This window comes from Cervus canadensis, chromosome 26 (genome assembly GCF_019320065.1).
Source record: "Cervus canadensis isolate Bull #8, Minnesota chromosome 26, ASM1932006v1, whole genome shotgun sequence".
Classification (NCBI taxonomy): domain Eukaryota; kingdom Metazoa; phylum Chordata; class Mammalia; order Artiodactyla; family Cervidae; genus Cervus; species Cervus canadensis.
Window position 1 is genome coordinate 38,944,686 of NC_057411.1, and position 16,921 is coordinate 38,961,606.

The following is a 16,921-nucleotide window of genomic DNA, read 5'->3' on the forward strand; positions in this document are numbered from 1 at the left end:
CAGTGGTGTTTCCCCCACCAGGGCTATTGAACCACTCACCCAGGGGTGCCTAGAGGTATGCACCAGCAGGACCTGGGACTCGCAGTCACTCAGGGCAGGGTCCCAACATACCCCCAGACTCAGTTCACAGGAAACTTCCCTATTGGTCACACAGAACCTTAAGACCAGGCTCTGGCAGCAGGCTCTGTTCCCCCTGGGGACAACAGGGGCCAGGGTGAGGGGCCCAGAGTCAGAGGCTCCCCTGGATACACAGGACTCCTTCCCAGTGATGGTCAGTCCAAGGCCTCTGCCCCAGATGGGCGGGGTCAGATGGGGTCAGGGCAACGCTCCTCTTCCTGTCTCCATTCTTCTGAAGGGAAGCCCTAGAATCCCTTTATGTGCAGCTGTAACTCACTTATTGAATGTTGATCAGGGACCCAGCATGTCTAGGCACAGTTCTGCCTGGGGAAGCCCAGCTGTTTTCTCCTCCACGAAGCTCACTCCTGACGGGAGGGGACACACAAGGCATGGATGGACAGGTAAGCCTCTGTATACTGACCAGCGGTGGAAGGACTTGGAGGAAAGAAAGCCTGGCCAGGGCAAGGGGAGACTAACTTGTGGGGAGGGGGTCATTCCTTGCTTAGAGGGTTCAGAGATAGAAGAGACCTTTGGGCAGAGACCTGAGTGAAGCCAGGGAGGGAGCCGGGCAGCACTGGGTAGGACCTTCCAGGCAGCGGGAACGGCACATGCAAAGGCCCTGAGGTGGGTCTGTGCTGCGCATGTTGTGGCTGAAGCGGAGGAGGAAGGGGGAACACGAGGCTGGTGGCCGTGGGCAGGAAGCAAGGAAGGACTCAGGATTTTTCTAGGTGTCCTTCACACCCCTTTCATCCTTTCAGGTGTTTCATGAGCCAGACGATTTGGATGATTGGGAAATTAGAGAGTTAGTCCTTTCCCTAAGCCACTCATGGTTTTCCATTTTCTCTTTTGTCCATCGAGTGGACACACACCATGGAGTTCTGAGCAATGGTTCAAAGGAGTTTCCAGGGTCTAAGACAGGAGCCTGAAAATCACGGTGAGCACCGCTCTTCTCTTTCCCCTTCCCCACCCCCAAGGCCTGCTGCCTCTACCTGCCAGGTATCCCCATGATTCACTTTTGATTCCCCTGGGGACAACAGGGGCCAAGGTGAGGGGCCCAGAGTCAGAGGCTCCCCTGGATACACAGGACTCCTTCCCAGTGATGGTCAGTCCATGATTCAACTCTTGCCTGAGTTGTCAGGGGAAGGGAGATGGAGGGGGAGAGAGAGGAGAACGTCTGGTTACCTGTCACCCAAAGGACCAACCTCATCACAGGACACAGACTTGGAAGCACCTGTTTCAGTACCAGCCTCCTGAAGTCAGATGGTGAAGTCCCTCCCAGGATGGGGAACGATGACAAAAGTAACCAAGGGAAGACTCGGGGAAGAGGCCTACCCCTGTTGGGGTCACCCTATGTCTCCGTCCCCACCCCCTCACGGCCCACGCATGACCTGGGAGCCCCGTGGGCTCCGCAGGTGTCTCCTTCATGAGAGGACGAGGCGTCTGCTTGGGTGGCTCCTGCTGGCCTGGTTTCCCGGGGCCTCACCGTCATCTGCTCCTCCACCTGGGGACGCACCCCGAGGGTGTCACCTCTCACAGCCCCCTTGGCAAACTGCTGTCCCTCATTAATACTCCAGTCCACGCTCAGTGAATCATTTCCACGTCACTTCTTCTTTAAACATTTGGCACCATTGACTTTCTATTTTTAAAGTTAATTATTTGATACATACAGAAAGGTATACCATAATATGTGTGCATGTAGATCATAGAGCAGATTGATAAATGAAAATAGCCATGAACTCAACCCTGAGCCTAGAACGTTCTATTCAATGTGCTCTTTTCTGCCCCAACCCCCCCCCCCAGCAATGAAAGTAACTCTTCTTCTGAACAATACCCGGGTTCCATCCCTAGGTCAGGAAGATCCCCTGGAGAAGGAAATGGCAACCCACTCCAGTACTCTTGCCTGGAAAATTCCATGGATGGAGGAGCCTGGTAGGCTACAGTCCATGGGGTCGCAAAGAGTCGGACACGACTGAACAGCTTTACTTTTATGTGCTATAATCCTAAACCATCTAGTGCTTAGTTGAGCCTGGAGTCTTTTTTTTAAATTAATTAATTAATTTTAATTGAAGGCTAATTACTTTGCAACATTGTGGTGGTTTTCGCCATACATCGACATGAATCAGCCACAGGTGTACATGGGTTCCCCATCCCGAATTCCCCTCCTGGCTTTTGAACTTTATATTAATAGAACATTCTGTGAGTATCCTTCAGGTAGTCACCTTTTTCACTCAAGGTTATGTGTTGACATATGTAGCATTCTGTGTTCCCTTTCATTGCTGTGCACCATTGCTTTATATGAATGTGCAGACTTTATCCATCCTGTTCTGAGTAGACATTTGGGTTGTTGCCCATACTTTGTTCTCAGGTTAATGCCCTGTGGCCATTACTGTAGTCTCCCGGGAATTGAGCTGTAAGAGTTTCTCTGGGGTGTAAGAGTTTATCTAGGGAGTTGACTAGCGAGAGATTGTTGGATTTGGGGTGTCATGTCATCAGCTTTACTGATGAAACTCCGACAGTGTTCTAAATCCATTGTGCCAGTTTGACCATCCCCAGCAGCAAAAGACCTCACCCACTCTCCATGTTCGCAAACTTTCTAGATTTTGCCAATCTGGTGGGTGTTAATGGTCTTGCCCATGAATTAAATTAAATTAAATCTTCCCTGGAGATCTTTACATATGTTTCCAGGTACTTCTCATGGTCCCTTCTAGGAGATATCTGTTCCTGGTTTGGGCAAACATTTTTATTTTGTTCTTTGATTTCTTGTTGACATTTAGAAGTTCTTTGCATATTTTCTTTATTAATCACCCATTCATTTCATATGTGGCAGATATATTCTCCCTGCATGTGACTTGTCTTTGTTTATGGTGTATTAAACTCTTGATTTAGTGTAGTAGAATCTCTTCTTTTGACTTAAGAAATTCCTTCCTACCCCAGGGTAATATGGATACTCTAAGTCTTTTAAAAGTTTCCATTTTGAAATGCTTTTCACATTTAAATATTCAGTTTGCTTGGGTAGGGCTTGAAGTAGAGATCTAAAGTAATTTTTTTCCAAAGGGAGAACAAATCTTCCAGCACCTTCAGTGAGTGCTCCACACTTTCCCACTGACCTATAACATCCTGTCCATATTACATTTAGTTTCCTTATTTGCATTGTCTGGATTCTCTTCTGTTTTTGATTGTCTCCCCTTGCACCCATATCACACTGCCTTAAGAATCAAAGCTTTGGGACTTCCCTGGCTGTGAAGTGGTTAAGACTTCACCTTCCAGTGGAGAGGGCATGAGTTCAGTCCCCTGTAGGGCAACTAAGATCCCACATGCCTCATGGCTGAAAAGGCAAAACATAAAACCGAAACAATATTGTAACAAATTGAACAAAAACTTTAAAAACGATTCACATCTAAAGAATCTTTTTAAAAAGGATCACAGCCATTTCATAAATCTTGCTATCAGATAGGGCAAGTTCTCCTCCTCTTAAATGCATTTCTCTTATAAAGATAAGTAACTACTAGCTACCCTAATCTTATTCCTGTGTTCATGAACACACTCAGCTCTTTGTCATCTTGCCTTTGCACCGATGCTGTTTTATTTCTCTTCCCCTCTTTCCTCTGAATAACTCCCACTGGATCATAGATTCAGATCAAGTCTCATCACCTTCTGGGCTTCTGGAACCACCCTGCAAGAAGATCCAAGTGCTTGTTCTTTGGGTATCACCCTCCTCCTGCACTGAGTCACCCTTTCTTGCTATTTACATTCACTCCCTCCCTCTTGCCTCCTACTCGCCCTGACTTGCTTCATCTTCTCACACCCAGCAGGAGAGAGCTGGGGAAAACTGGTCTAGAATCTGCCCTCCAACCTGGACAGCTCTGCTCTTCCAAAGTCTTTGATCCACTCTCTTGGAGCTGATGTTCACTGCAGTCCAAGGAGAAAAGTTCAGGGATCTCTGTCTCTTCTCTAGGCAGAGGCAGTCTCCTCACCCCTCCCCTGCCTCTCAGCATTGCTTTCCTTCTGAATTGCTTTCCACCAGAGCCTGGGATGAGCCCAGATGGGACCTCAAGTCTGTCCTCTCATTGGGAGGATGTCGGGGGCAGGCAGAAATGTCACTCAGCCCGCATGAGATCAGTCATCTCTCTGCACCGACCTCTAGCCTCCACCGCATACTAGCACCACGCCCAGCACCCTGCCTTCTCTAGGATCCCAGCTAGTGGATCTCATATCCAGCTCATCGACTGCCTTGTTGCCCCTGCTGCCCACATCCCAGGGCCCAGCCTCTTCGATGGTTGGTCTGGCATTTGCTTCACTGACATTGATCTGCAGTCACTCGAGTGGACTCCAGGGATGCAACCATGCCAATGGCAGAGGGATGGGCTAAGTGGTGGCCTGTCCAGAGCCTCCAGGCTCTCAGAGGGGAGGCTAACTGCTCACCAACACTGTGGCCTGGGCTTGAAGCCACTCTGTCCTGGTCATGGGGTCCACTCAGCAGGCTGGCTAAACAGCTGGAGTCAGGACCCTCAGCCAACAGGGAGCTGTGAGGGTGACCGGGTCCTCTCTCCCTCTCCCCCCTACCTGCTCTCCTCCTCGCCCAGCTTCCCTGGTCACACAGACATAGGCTCTTCCCTTCCTTCCTCCCCAGCCCCTCCATAGGCCCCTGCACCTATCCAAGTGACTTTCTGTGTCTCCGCTTCTCCTCCCTGCAGCGTGTTGCCAAGACAGGCCGCCACCACCCCGGCCCCTCCGATGTCTACATCCCCGAAAGCAATCTGGGCTTCCCTGGTGGCTCAGACGGTAAAGAATCTGCCTGCAACTCGGGTTCCATCCCTGGATCGGGAATGAAGATCTCCTAGAGGAAGGCATGACAACCCACTCCAGTGTTCTTGCCTGGAGAATTCCATGGACAGAGAAGCCTGGGGGGCTACAGTCCATAGGGTCGCAAAGGATCATATACAACTGAGCAACTAACACTGTCACTTTCCACATCAGCAACCTGCCCTTGTCCTCACCGCACCCCTCCCCTGCACCGTGGGAGCCCCTTCTCTGGATGAAATCTGTCTGCTCTGTCTCCCTCTTACTTCAGACCCTCGCAGCAGCAGCCCAGCACAGCTCTTTGGCTGGAGTCCACACTGCAAGCTCAGCTCCTGGTTCTCCCGCCGTGCTGGAAGGCGGGCAGCTAGGAAGGGGCCCGTTGCGCCATGCGCCTCTGTCTCCCGCACCCAGAGCCCCAGCAGAGGCCTTCCTGCTCCTTCAGCCTCAGGGCGGGCAGCCCCTCCTCCTTGAAGACTTCTGGCCTGGCCTGCCTGGTCATGTGACCCTTCTCCAGGCTGCTGGGCACACCCGCTTACTTCTTTGCACGATGACAATTGCTCCACTGGCATGTTCCGTGGGCGCAGGCATCTCAAGTTTTCAGGACTGGGTTTGTCTCGTTGCCTCCCATAGTCAGGGCATCTGCACCAAGTCTGGCCTCAACCTGGCGAATGGTGTTGCTTCTGCGTTGCTGTGTTCCGGTCAGCTCCTCCCCGGTGGAATGAGAGATCTTGGAAAGCAGGCTTTATTCCTCTCTGCCTGTAGGAGCCTGGCATGCAGGGGGTGCTCTGTAACTGTTTCTGGAATGATTAAGTGATTGAACAAATGAGTGAGCAAATGCAGAATGGGCTCTATTGTGAGGGCACCCAGGTATGGACTTTCCATCCATACTGACCCACCCAGGGTACCACATTGATGGGCTATTTGGGGACCTGTGGTAAGAACCAAGGTCCCCATGTGTCCAGACACCCTGCAGGGCTGACCCAGGTCTCCCAGTTGCAGGGCTGAAGTGAGGGCGTGCAGGCTGGACAGACGGGCCTTCTCCTGTTCCTGGGCACTGGCCAGAGTTGGGAGAAAGCACAAAAGATTCTTGCTCCAAAATCAGATAGGCCATAAGACAGTTTTAAAATGCATACACCCGGGTGCTCTGTGAAGCCAGGGGTGGAAAGGTGGGTGCAGAAGAGGCATGAGGGTCAATGAACATGTTTGGATTTTTTTTAAAAAGCATCTAACAGTCAGGGAGGTTTGCTTTAACATTCTGGCACGTTCTGTTGATTTATGACTGTTGCTAGGTAACAGAGTACACTGAAGCGGGTGTGATTTTAAAGCTGTGGCTTCTGACCAAAGGAAAGAAACCATTAATCGGGCTAGGGGGTTGGAGGAGGGTGTAAATGCAACCCAGAGGACGGAACAGTTAGCAGCAATTAGAGTAAAGCCAAGGGGATCCAGCCCCTCCATGTCTGTAATCTTTCACGTGTGTGTTCAGCTGCAAGGATGGAAAGCCAGCTGCTGACATGGCTTCTCCTTCAGAAAGACACCAGTGAGAATTTATCTTTTATTTTGCAGTAAATCGATTTAGTAGCCGTCCGCTTTCTAACATAGCACCGCTGGTGTGCAAGGCGTATGCAGCATGTCATCTTGATGGTCAGGGTTCATTGTCTTCACTCAGGTTACCAAGGGCTCCGGCCTCTCAACAGGACCGTTCACTGGCTGGGCACACACTGATACCTCTGAGTGCCCTGCTGGGGTTCCAAGGTGAATGAGACAGAAGTCCCCTACCTGGTGAAGCTGGCATTCAGAGTGTGTGTGCGGAGGGGGTGGGCAAACAGTCACTAAATAATTCAGTTCAGTTCAGTTCAGCTCAGTCGCTCAGTTGTGTCCGACTTTGCAACCCCATGAATCGCAGCACGCCAGGCCTCCTTGTCCATCACCAACTCCCGGAGTTTACTCAAACCCATGCCCATCGAGTCGGTGATGTCATCCAGCCATCTCATCCTCTGTCGTCCCCTTCTCCTCCTGCCCTCAGTCCCTCCCAGAATCAGGGTCTTTTCCAATGAGTCAACTCTTCGTATGAGGTGGCCAAAGTATTGGAGTTTCAGCTTCAGCATCAGTCCTTCCAGTGAACACCCAGGACTGATTTCCTTTAGGATTGACTGGTTGGATCTCCTTGCAGTCCAAGGGACTCTCAAGAGTCTTCTCCAACACCACAGTTCAAAAGCATCAATTTTTTGGTGCTCAGCTTTCTTCACAGTCCAACTCTCACATCCATACATGACCACTGGAAAAACCATAGCCTTGACTAGATGGACCTTTGTTGGCAAAGTAATGTCTAAATAATAGTCATGCTTAACAAGCCAAGTATATTTTATGCTACAAAGAGAAAAAAGCAAAGCCAAGTAAAAAGGTCCAGGAATAGGGGTTAGTGTCTGGGGGGCTTGCTGGTTGTAATTATAAAGTGGGGCATAGTCTCATCTGAGCAAAGTCTTAAAGGAAGTGAGGGACTAAGCCTTAGAGATGAAGGAAGATCAATCCAGGCAAAGGCATAATGGAGCAGGTGCAAAGGCCCCGAGGCAGGTTGGAGAAACAGCAGGGAGGCCGGTGTGTCTGGAACACAGTGTGGGGGAAGGAGAGGGAGAGAGGGAAGCAGATCATGTGGGGGTCCCCAGGCCCACTCAGGTCCTCCACAGGGCGGACATCATGGCAGGAAGAGGGAGCCCTTCGGGGAGGGGCCTGCAGTTCACTGGGCCGTCCTGTGCTGGGTCTTGTCCTGTGGGCTTGGGCACGGGGCAGGGGTGAGACTCCCCTGTCTAGTTCATGGGACAAGCAGGCTGAGGTCCCTGGGAAAGGGCTGGCAGGAGATCCAACAGTTGCTGAGTGATGGAGCCTGGATTCGGGCCTTTAACTGCCGGCTCCTTATTTGCCTTTTCCTCCCACAAACTCCTACTTATCCTTCAAGTCCCAGCTCCAATGTCCCCTCCCTCTGACCTCATTCAGTTCTTGGTGCCCCACAGCCCCAGGACCACCCCTCCTTGTAGTAAGGCTTCGGGTTTCTCCTCTGGACCATGGACCCTTTGGGCCCTGTCCCCGGCCTGATTGACACCTGGTCCCCAGAGCTCACTCTGGAAGTGGCCACTGAACAAGTGAATGGGAGGGAAGGGGATGGGGAGAGAGGGAGTAAGTAGGGAAGGTGGGCGTGTGCAGAGCAGCCTGTTAGAGAGAGACGAGTGATGTGAGGAGCTGGGAGGAAGGCCCATGTAGGCTGCGTCTCTCCCACATACATGCTCTTTGCAGGCTTATGTGTGTCCTGTGGGTTTCCTAGGCGGCGAGAGTGGTGAAGGACCCACCTGCCAATGCAGGAGACGTAAGAGACGTGGGCTTGATCCCCGGATCCATGCCCTGCACACAGGCCTTCGTGCCGCAGAGGACCGTCTTGCTCCTCGCGTCTGTGTCTCTGACTCTCCCAACTCCGCAGGGCCCTCTCCGCGGTGAGTGTGGGGTCCTGGCAGTCAGAGCCTGGGAAGCATGTACGTGTAGACAGTCTATTTGGGAGGGGATCCCCGGACTCATCACTTGGTCTCTGCTGTGGGAACATGGGATTCCCATCCACTGAGATGTGGACCAAAGGTTCTAGAACTGATCCCTGAAAGAGAGGAGCATCAGCAATCCTCCCGGGATTCTCCTTCCAAATAAGTCAGAGGTGCCCAGGGGCCACTGACTCCCCCACTCCAGACTGCATGGACTTAAGACCCAGGGGTGTCAGCGAAGGCCTGGGAGCTGAATGCAGCAGGACACTGGCCTGCTCGAGGGGACCTGGCTGTCGGGCAAGTGGGAGCCTGGTCCATGGTCCCCCGCAGCTATGGCTAGAACCAGAGGACAGCTGAGGAGGTCATGGCCTCTTTCCCAGCACCATGATTCTTGGGCAGGCCAAAGATGGGACCTCCCTGGCCTCAGGGACTGGCCCGAGGGTGGGCAATTGTCCAGGCCGAGGTTTTTGACTACAGAGAGTGGACAGGGGCCCTCCTGCCCCAGCAGAGATGCTCTAAGGGGTGAGCTCCGAGCTACTGCTGGCTCTGGCCTCCCCACACCCAGAAAATTCTGCCTGTAGACAGGGGGGAAGGAAAGTGAAAGTGAAAGTTGCTCAGTGGTGTCCGACTCTTTGCGAACCCATGGACTATATAATCCATGGAATTCTCCAGGCCAGAATACTGGAGTGGGTAATCTTTCCCTTCTCCAGGGGATCTTCCCAACCCAGGGGTTGAACACAGGTCTCGTGCATTGCAGGTGAATTCTTTATCAGTTGAGCCACAAGGGAAGCCCATGAATACTGGAGGGGGTAGCCTATCCCTTCTCCAGAAGATCTTCCCATCTCAGGAATCAGACTGGGGTCTCCTGCATTACAGGCAGATTCTTTACCAACTGAGCTATGAGGGAAGCCATAGATGGGCAAGACTAGGCCAGCCCCTGAAGGAACAGTGAGGAGGGGCAGATAGAGTCTGGTGAAGTTCAAGTTCCAGGGCCATGGGGTCCACAGACTGGGTCTGCTTTCTGAGACTTGGGCTTGTGCCCCATTTCTGAATTGCCTTTCTGTCACTTGCAACTCAAGGGTGCTGATCAACATTCCCCATGGTCCCCCGGCTCCATCAGGCCCTCAGGGACACTGACTCTCAAGCCCTGCAGCAAGACTAGTAGGTAGAGCCCAGCCACAGGGACAGCCCGCCCCCGTCCAACTTTATTCCATAACAGACCCAGCTGCCCCCCTGTATGAACCAGGCCCCTGGCATTCTGATAGCCCCACTAGACTTCCCTCTCTGGTTCCCCGAGGGAAGCTTGCATGGTTCTGCTACCAGCATGGCCCCTGGGTTGACCCACCAAGACACCCACCCGAGCTGGCCATGTACCACCTGCCCACCATAGAAACTCCGTGGGGCAGCCTTCATCGCTCCCTATGGGAGGCACCGTGCTGGGAGGAAAAAGGGCTGGTCACCTGAGATTCTGATAGGCTTCCTCATTCATTCATTCACTCGCTAATTCATTCAACAAGTACTAAATGAGCTCCTACTGCCTGCCAGGCACTGGGGGACGGAGGGAGCGGATACAGAACTGAACACACAAGAGGAAAAGTCCCTGAAACTGTGGAGCTGACATTCTAGTGGGGGAAGCAAACAACACCAAGATATGTTGGTAAAATGTATGCTATGTTGGGTTTGCGCTTCCCAGGTGGCGCTAGTGGTAAACAATCCGCCTGCCAATGCAGGAGACACAAGAGACTCAGGTTCGATCCCTGGCTCAGAAAGAGTCCCTGGAGTAGGAAATGGCAACCCACTCCAGTATTCTCGCCTGGAAAATTCCACGGGCAGAGGAGCCTGGGGGGCTTACAGTCCGTGGGGCTACAAAGAGTCGGACATGACTGAACAACCGAGCACATACATGGTATGTTAATGATAACTACTAATGGAGAAGGAAATGGCAACCCGCTCCAGTACTCTTGCCTGGAAAATCTCATGGACGGAGAAGCCTGGTAGGCTACAGTCCATGGGGTCACAAAGAGTTGGACACGACTGAACAATTTCACTAAAGAGAAAAATGTATAAAGCAGACGAGGGGATATGAAATGACGGGGCTAAGGCTGCAATTTTAGATGAGTTGGTACCCCCTTCTCAGCACAGGGACATGTTTGGGACCTAGTGCTAAAGCCAGGCTGCTGGGGTTCACCTCCCTTCCGCTGGTCACATGTGATCTAGCAGAGATTGTTCAACTGCTTTAAGCCTCAGTTCTCCCATCTGTTAAGTGGAGATACTAATAGTCCCTACCTGCTGGGGTTTTGGAGGTGGAGTGTAATCATGCATTTAGAATGTTTGTGTGGCATGGCATCCAGCCCCATCACTTCATGGCAAATAGAAGAGGAAAAGGTGGAAGCAGTGACAGATTTCCTCTTCTTGGGCTCTAAAATCACTGCGAGTGGTGACTGCAGCCATGAACTTAGCAGATGATCGCTTCTTGGCAGGAAAGCGATGACAAACCTGGTGATGACACTTTCAGTCGCTCAGTCGTGTCTGACTCTGTGACCCCATGCACTGTAGCCCACCAGGCTCCTCTGTCCATGGGATTCTCCAGGCAAGAATACTGGAGGTGTTTGCCATTCCTTTCTTCAGGGGATCTTCCTGACCCAGGGATTGAGCCCAGGTTTCCCACACTGCAAGCAGATTCTTTACCATCTGAGCCACCAGGGAAGTTCCTCTTAAAGTCAGGAGTGTGTGTTATTCATTGGTTTCTGCTAATAGATCACCTAATAGTGATCAATAATTTCTAATTTAATTCATGGATGGTGAATAAATGCTGTAAGGACTCAGCGATGACTTCGAGCACGGAAGTAATCAAGGAGGGCTTCATGGAGGAAGTGTCATGAGAAGGATGGATTGGAGTTGCTGGTAAGAAACGCAAATGAGTCTCCCCTTGAAAGATGAATGTGTGTCCCCAGATGAGAGTCTGGTTCTGGGAAGCTGCACCAAGCTCCCAGAAGCCTGCCTGCAGGACGCTTGGAGTCTTCTTTCCCTGACACCACCAGGTCCAGGTGGGACATGGGGATGAGCATGGGGCCTTCAGGGCCCTCCTGCTAAGGCTGGTTGAGGGGGTAGATGCGTGGAGGCCACGCACCCGGCCGGCAACGTTGTGAAATATTGATCACCAGAGAGTAGTGTGTAGGAAAGGTCATTTCCCTCCTTAAGTCAAACTGTTCCATCATGCTTAATTGCCCTCTTTCCAAATTTCCCTAGGGCTGGCCTGGGGATGGGGATTAGTTCTGAGCCTATTTATTTTGCTTGAATCCAGTCTATGCGGTACAACAGGATGTGATCCATTTCTCTTTGGTATGAAGTCTGAACACTGTGGATGGGATTAATTCAGGGGTTAAATGGAGGAGAGAGGCTCTTCCCCTACCTGGTACTGCAGAGAGGTGTTGCTCTAAGTACCCCATCCCCTCAAGTCCACACCTCTGTGAGTGGTGGACTGGCAAATTGGAGAAATGAGGGGCAATCTATATTCCCTGAGCACCTGTGATGTACCAGGCTCTGTGTATATCATCTCCTTCAGTTCTCACTGAGACATCCAAATGTTGCTGCTGCTCAGTCGCCAAGTTGCGTCCAACTCTTTGTGACCCCATGGACTGCAGCATGCCAGGCTCCCCTGTCCTTCACTCTCTCCCAGAGTGTGCTCAGATTCATGTCCATTGAGTCCATGATGCTATCTAACCATCACATCCTCTGCTGCCTTCTTCTTCTTTAGTCTCCAATCTTTCCCAGCAGCAGGGTCTTTTCCTGTGAGTCAGCTCTTCGCATCAGGCAGCCAAGTAATATTGATGTGGGGGACAAGATGAAATCGATTCCAAAGAAAATTGTTAAGAGCAGTTTGCAAGGATTTTTCCACCCCTTCCTGACAGGGTAGGGTGGTGGGTAATGATGGGACGTCATGGGGAGTGTTGCTCTGGAGGGGGCCTTGCTGGGGCTCTAAAGTACTGCTAAGCAGGAGGAAGAGAAAGTACCCACCCCTCCTCTGTAGTCAAGCATGGATGGATGACTCAGAGCTTAAAATGTACCTGATGGCTTTCCAGCCAGGAAAGAACAACAGGAATCAGATTTACCTTCCCACTCAAAACAACTGAAAATCAAGACAAAATATGAGAAACAATGGTTTTCAAGAGGCTGGACAATAGGCCGTAAAGGGGACAGTGATCAGTGAGAAAGAAAAACACAAGGAGAGCCCAGAATTGCTCCAGCTGATGCCTTGAGAGTTTCCTGTCCAGGTTTCAGGGAGACGTGGTCCAAGCTGAGTCTGGTAAAATCCTCAAGTTGAGGAAACAGAGCTGAGATCCTGGGGAAATCAAGGAAGCTGGGGTTCACAGGGCAGGATAATGGAGAGGAGAGAGCTCCAAAGAGAAAGAGAAAGTTCTGGAGGTCAGGAGAGGTTGAGCGTGAGCACTCAGCTCAGAAACGATCAGCCCATACATGGGAGGAAATTGCCCAAAGTTAGGGCAGGGATCATCCAAAAGGACCAGAGGGCAGGGTGTTTTGAGCACAGGGAGAGCTGGGAATAGTGCCTGCTGGAAAAATTCACATTCCTCAGGGACACTGGGCAGCCGGCTCAGGCAATCCTTGCCTCAGCAGTAGAAGATAATATGTCCTAGATTGAGAACTGGTTCAAATGTGCCTAGCAAATCACCAAAGTAAGACTTGAAAAGAACAAAACTGCTTGTGAGTTAAGCTCAAGAATACCTCTAGAGCTATAAACATATCCACCATCTTTGGCCCACAAAGTAAAAAGACGTCTGACATCCAGTAAAAAAAAAATTACTTATAATAGGCAGAAGAAGTACAGACTGTTGCAGACTAAGACATGGAAGCCAGCGTGTGCCTCAGTGCTGGATGAAACCCTCCATTGCATTTAAGGTACATTGTGAAGATTAAATAATCAAAGGCCGATACCACAAGCCTTGATCAATAAATTCTTGTTTTCATCCCTTTTTTTTTTTTTTTTTGCTGTTAATTGTTATGTAACTAAGATCATGGCATCCAGCCCCATCATTCCATGGAAAATAGATGGAGAAACAATGGAAACAGTGACAGACTTTATTTTCTTGGGCTCCAAAATCACTGCAGATGGTGACTGCAGCCATGAAATTAAAAGATGCTTACTCCTTGAAAGAAAAGCTATAACCAACCTAGACATAAAAAGCAGAGACATTACTTTGCCGGCAAAGGTCTGTCTAGTCAAAGCTATGGTTTTTCCAGTAGTCATGTATGGATGTGAGAATTGGACTAAACAGAAATCTGAGCACCAAAGAATTGATGCTTTTGAACTGTGATGTTAGAGAAGATGCTTGAGAATCCCTTGGACTGCAAGGAGATCAAACAAGTCTATCCTAAAGGAAATCAGTCCTGAATATTCATTGGATGGACAGATGCTGAAGCTGAAGCTCCAATACTTTGGCCACATGATGTGAAGAACTGACTCATTAGAAAAGACCCTGATGCTGGGAAAGATTGAAGGCAGGAGGAGAAGAGGATGACAGAGGATGAGATGGTTGGATGGCATCACAGACTGGATGGACATGAATTTGAGCAAGCTCTGGGAGTTAGTAATGGACAAGGGAAGCCTGGCGTGCTGCAGCCCACGGGGTCACAAACAGCTGGACACAACTGAGTGACTGAACTGAGTATCTCAAAATAATTTTTTTGGAAAGGAGTAAGTTTCAAATAAGTATTTAAATACCCTAGTGTTGAGGGCTCCTGGACTGCACAGTGTTGTACCAAATGTGTGTTGTACCTTTGTGGATGAGAACCATTATGAAAACTGCACTCTGTGCCTTCAAAGTACTTCCAGGTTTGGAGTGGAGATGGTGAGGTGACTTTATTTTTGTTTTTGTTGTTGTTGTTTTTAATTAATTTTTATTGGAATATAGTTGATTTACAGTGCTGTGTTGTTTCAGGTGTTCAGCAAAATGAATCAGTTACACTAGTATCAATTCTCTTTTGGGTTCGTTTCCCGTATGGGCATTAGAGTGTTGTGTAGAGCTCCCTGTGCTACCCCAGTAGGTCGTTATCATCTGTTTTATATATAGTAATGTGTCTATGTCAATCCCAATCTCCCAATCTGTGAGTCTTTTTCTGTTTTGTAAATAGGTTCCTTTGTACCATACTTTTTTTAGATTTCCACATAAAAGCAATTCATGTAGTATTTGTCTTTGTCTGACTTACTTCACTTAGTATGATAGCCTCTAGATTCATCCATGTTGCTGCAAATGGCATTATTTTGTTCTTTTTTAAGGCTGACTAATATTCTATGCCATTCATTGTTGAACATTTAGATTGCTTTCTCATCCTGACTGTTGAAGTGCATTTGTTTTTACTGAAATGAGATGCCCTCTTTTAGAGGCAGTGCTGGGAGTTGTTGTGATGTTTTTACTTTGGTCCCGAGAATGTGAAATAAACAACAGTTTCCTGGCCAAAAAAAATTACTTATAATAGAAAAGAATCTTAAAAAAAAAGAATATATGTGTGTGTGTGTGTGTGTGTGTGTGTGTGTGTGTGTGTGTGTATGACTTTGCTGTATACCTAAAACTAAAACTAAACTAAAACTTCTTTCAAAGTTGTTTTGGCTACCTTAGATATTTTCTGTTCCTGTATGAATTTTAGAAACAGTTTGTCAGTTTAAAAAAGGCATATTGAGATTTTAATTTGGACTGTGTCAAGTTCATAGATCAATTTGAAGAGAACTGACATGTTAACAATACTGAGTCTTCCAACATATAAGACACTTTCCACTTATTTAGGTCTTCTTTGATTTACCTCATGTTTTCTAATTTTCAGTGCATAGGTTTTTCACATCTGTTTTTAGATTCATTTCTCCATATCTTATATTGTAAATGATATCTTTAAAATTTAGATTTTGATTGATCTTATATCCTGAAAACTTATTAAATTTATTATTAATTCTGGCAGTTTTTTTTATAGCTCCCATTGGATTTTTATATAGACAATAATGTCTTCTGTGAATAAAGACAAGTTTTACTTCCTTCCTTCTAATTTGAATGTCTTTTATTTCTATTTCTTGCTTTATTGCATTGGCTGTAACCTCTAGTACAGTGCTGAACAGTCATGGTATAAATGGCCATCCTTGCCTTGTTCCCTGTTATGGGGGAAGCTATTTCATATTTAAGACCATTAAATCTGTAGGTTTTTCAGAGATGTCCTTTGTTAAATTAGGGAATTTCACTTCTATTTGTAGTTTGTTGAGAGGGCTAATATGATCTAATTTCAAGAACTTAATATAAAGCTTCAGTAATTGACATTGGTATTGATAGTACTGTGTCAAAGTAAACAAGTATATCAATGGAACAGAATAGAGAACCCAGAAAAAGACCCACACATTTATGGTAGCTGATATGGCTGATTTTGAACAAAAATAAAAAGGTAGTTCAGTGGAGAATAAACAGACAATTTGTGCTAAAACAACTTCAAAAAAAAAAAAAAAAAAGAACCATGTCTCATATTATACACAAGAATTAATTCAAAATGGATCATAGACCAAAATGGAAAATCCAAAATTATAAAACTTCTAGAAAAAGTTAACAGACTTTCCTTAAAAAACCAGATTGTAAATATTTTAGGCTTGTGGACATATGGTCTCTGCTGCAACTACACAACTCTGCAATTATAGTGTGAAAGTGGCCCTAGAAAATGCATAAATGAATGAGTATGGCTGTGTGTCAATAAAACTTTATGACTATGTCTAGTCCACCCTGGGAATGCAAGAATGGTTTAAAGATAAACTATTAATGTAATTCACTGCTTTGATAGATCAAAGGCAAAAAGCCAAATGATCATATGGATAGATACAGCAAAACAAAGCAACTAGCCAAACGAAAAAACACCCACATTAGACAAATTTTGAATTCATTTTTGATAAATTCTCCCAGAAAATCAGGAAGGATGAGAAAACCCAACAGCAAACTTTTTTTTCACATGGAACTTTAAAAGCATTACTAGACCAAAGATAAAGATGCCTTCTGTCACCAGTGCTATTCAACTCTGCTTTATAGTGGAACCAACTGAGCCAGAGAGCAAATGGGGAAAGAATGGCAAGAAAAAGCCCAAACTGTCTTTAACTGCAGACATGATGGTCTACACGGAAAATCCAAGATAATCTGCTCTCAAAATATTTAAAACCATATGATAGCTCAACACAACCGCTGGGTACAAGGCAGCACGCTAAAGTCAATAACACTTCTCCTGAAGAGCAATACCATTTAGAACATATAAGAGAGGCAAACTCCATTCACAAAGGCAGTAAAATCTATAGGGTACTTAACATGAAATCTAAGAACAGATGTACAAGCTCCATATGGAAGCAGTATAGCAGTGGGGGTCAGAATAGGGCCTCCAACCCACAATGCCTGGTTCTACATTACAGCTCTACTGCTGACTGGTGTGGGTAAATTACTTGACCACTCTGC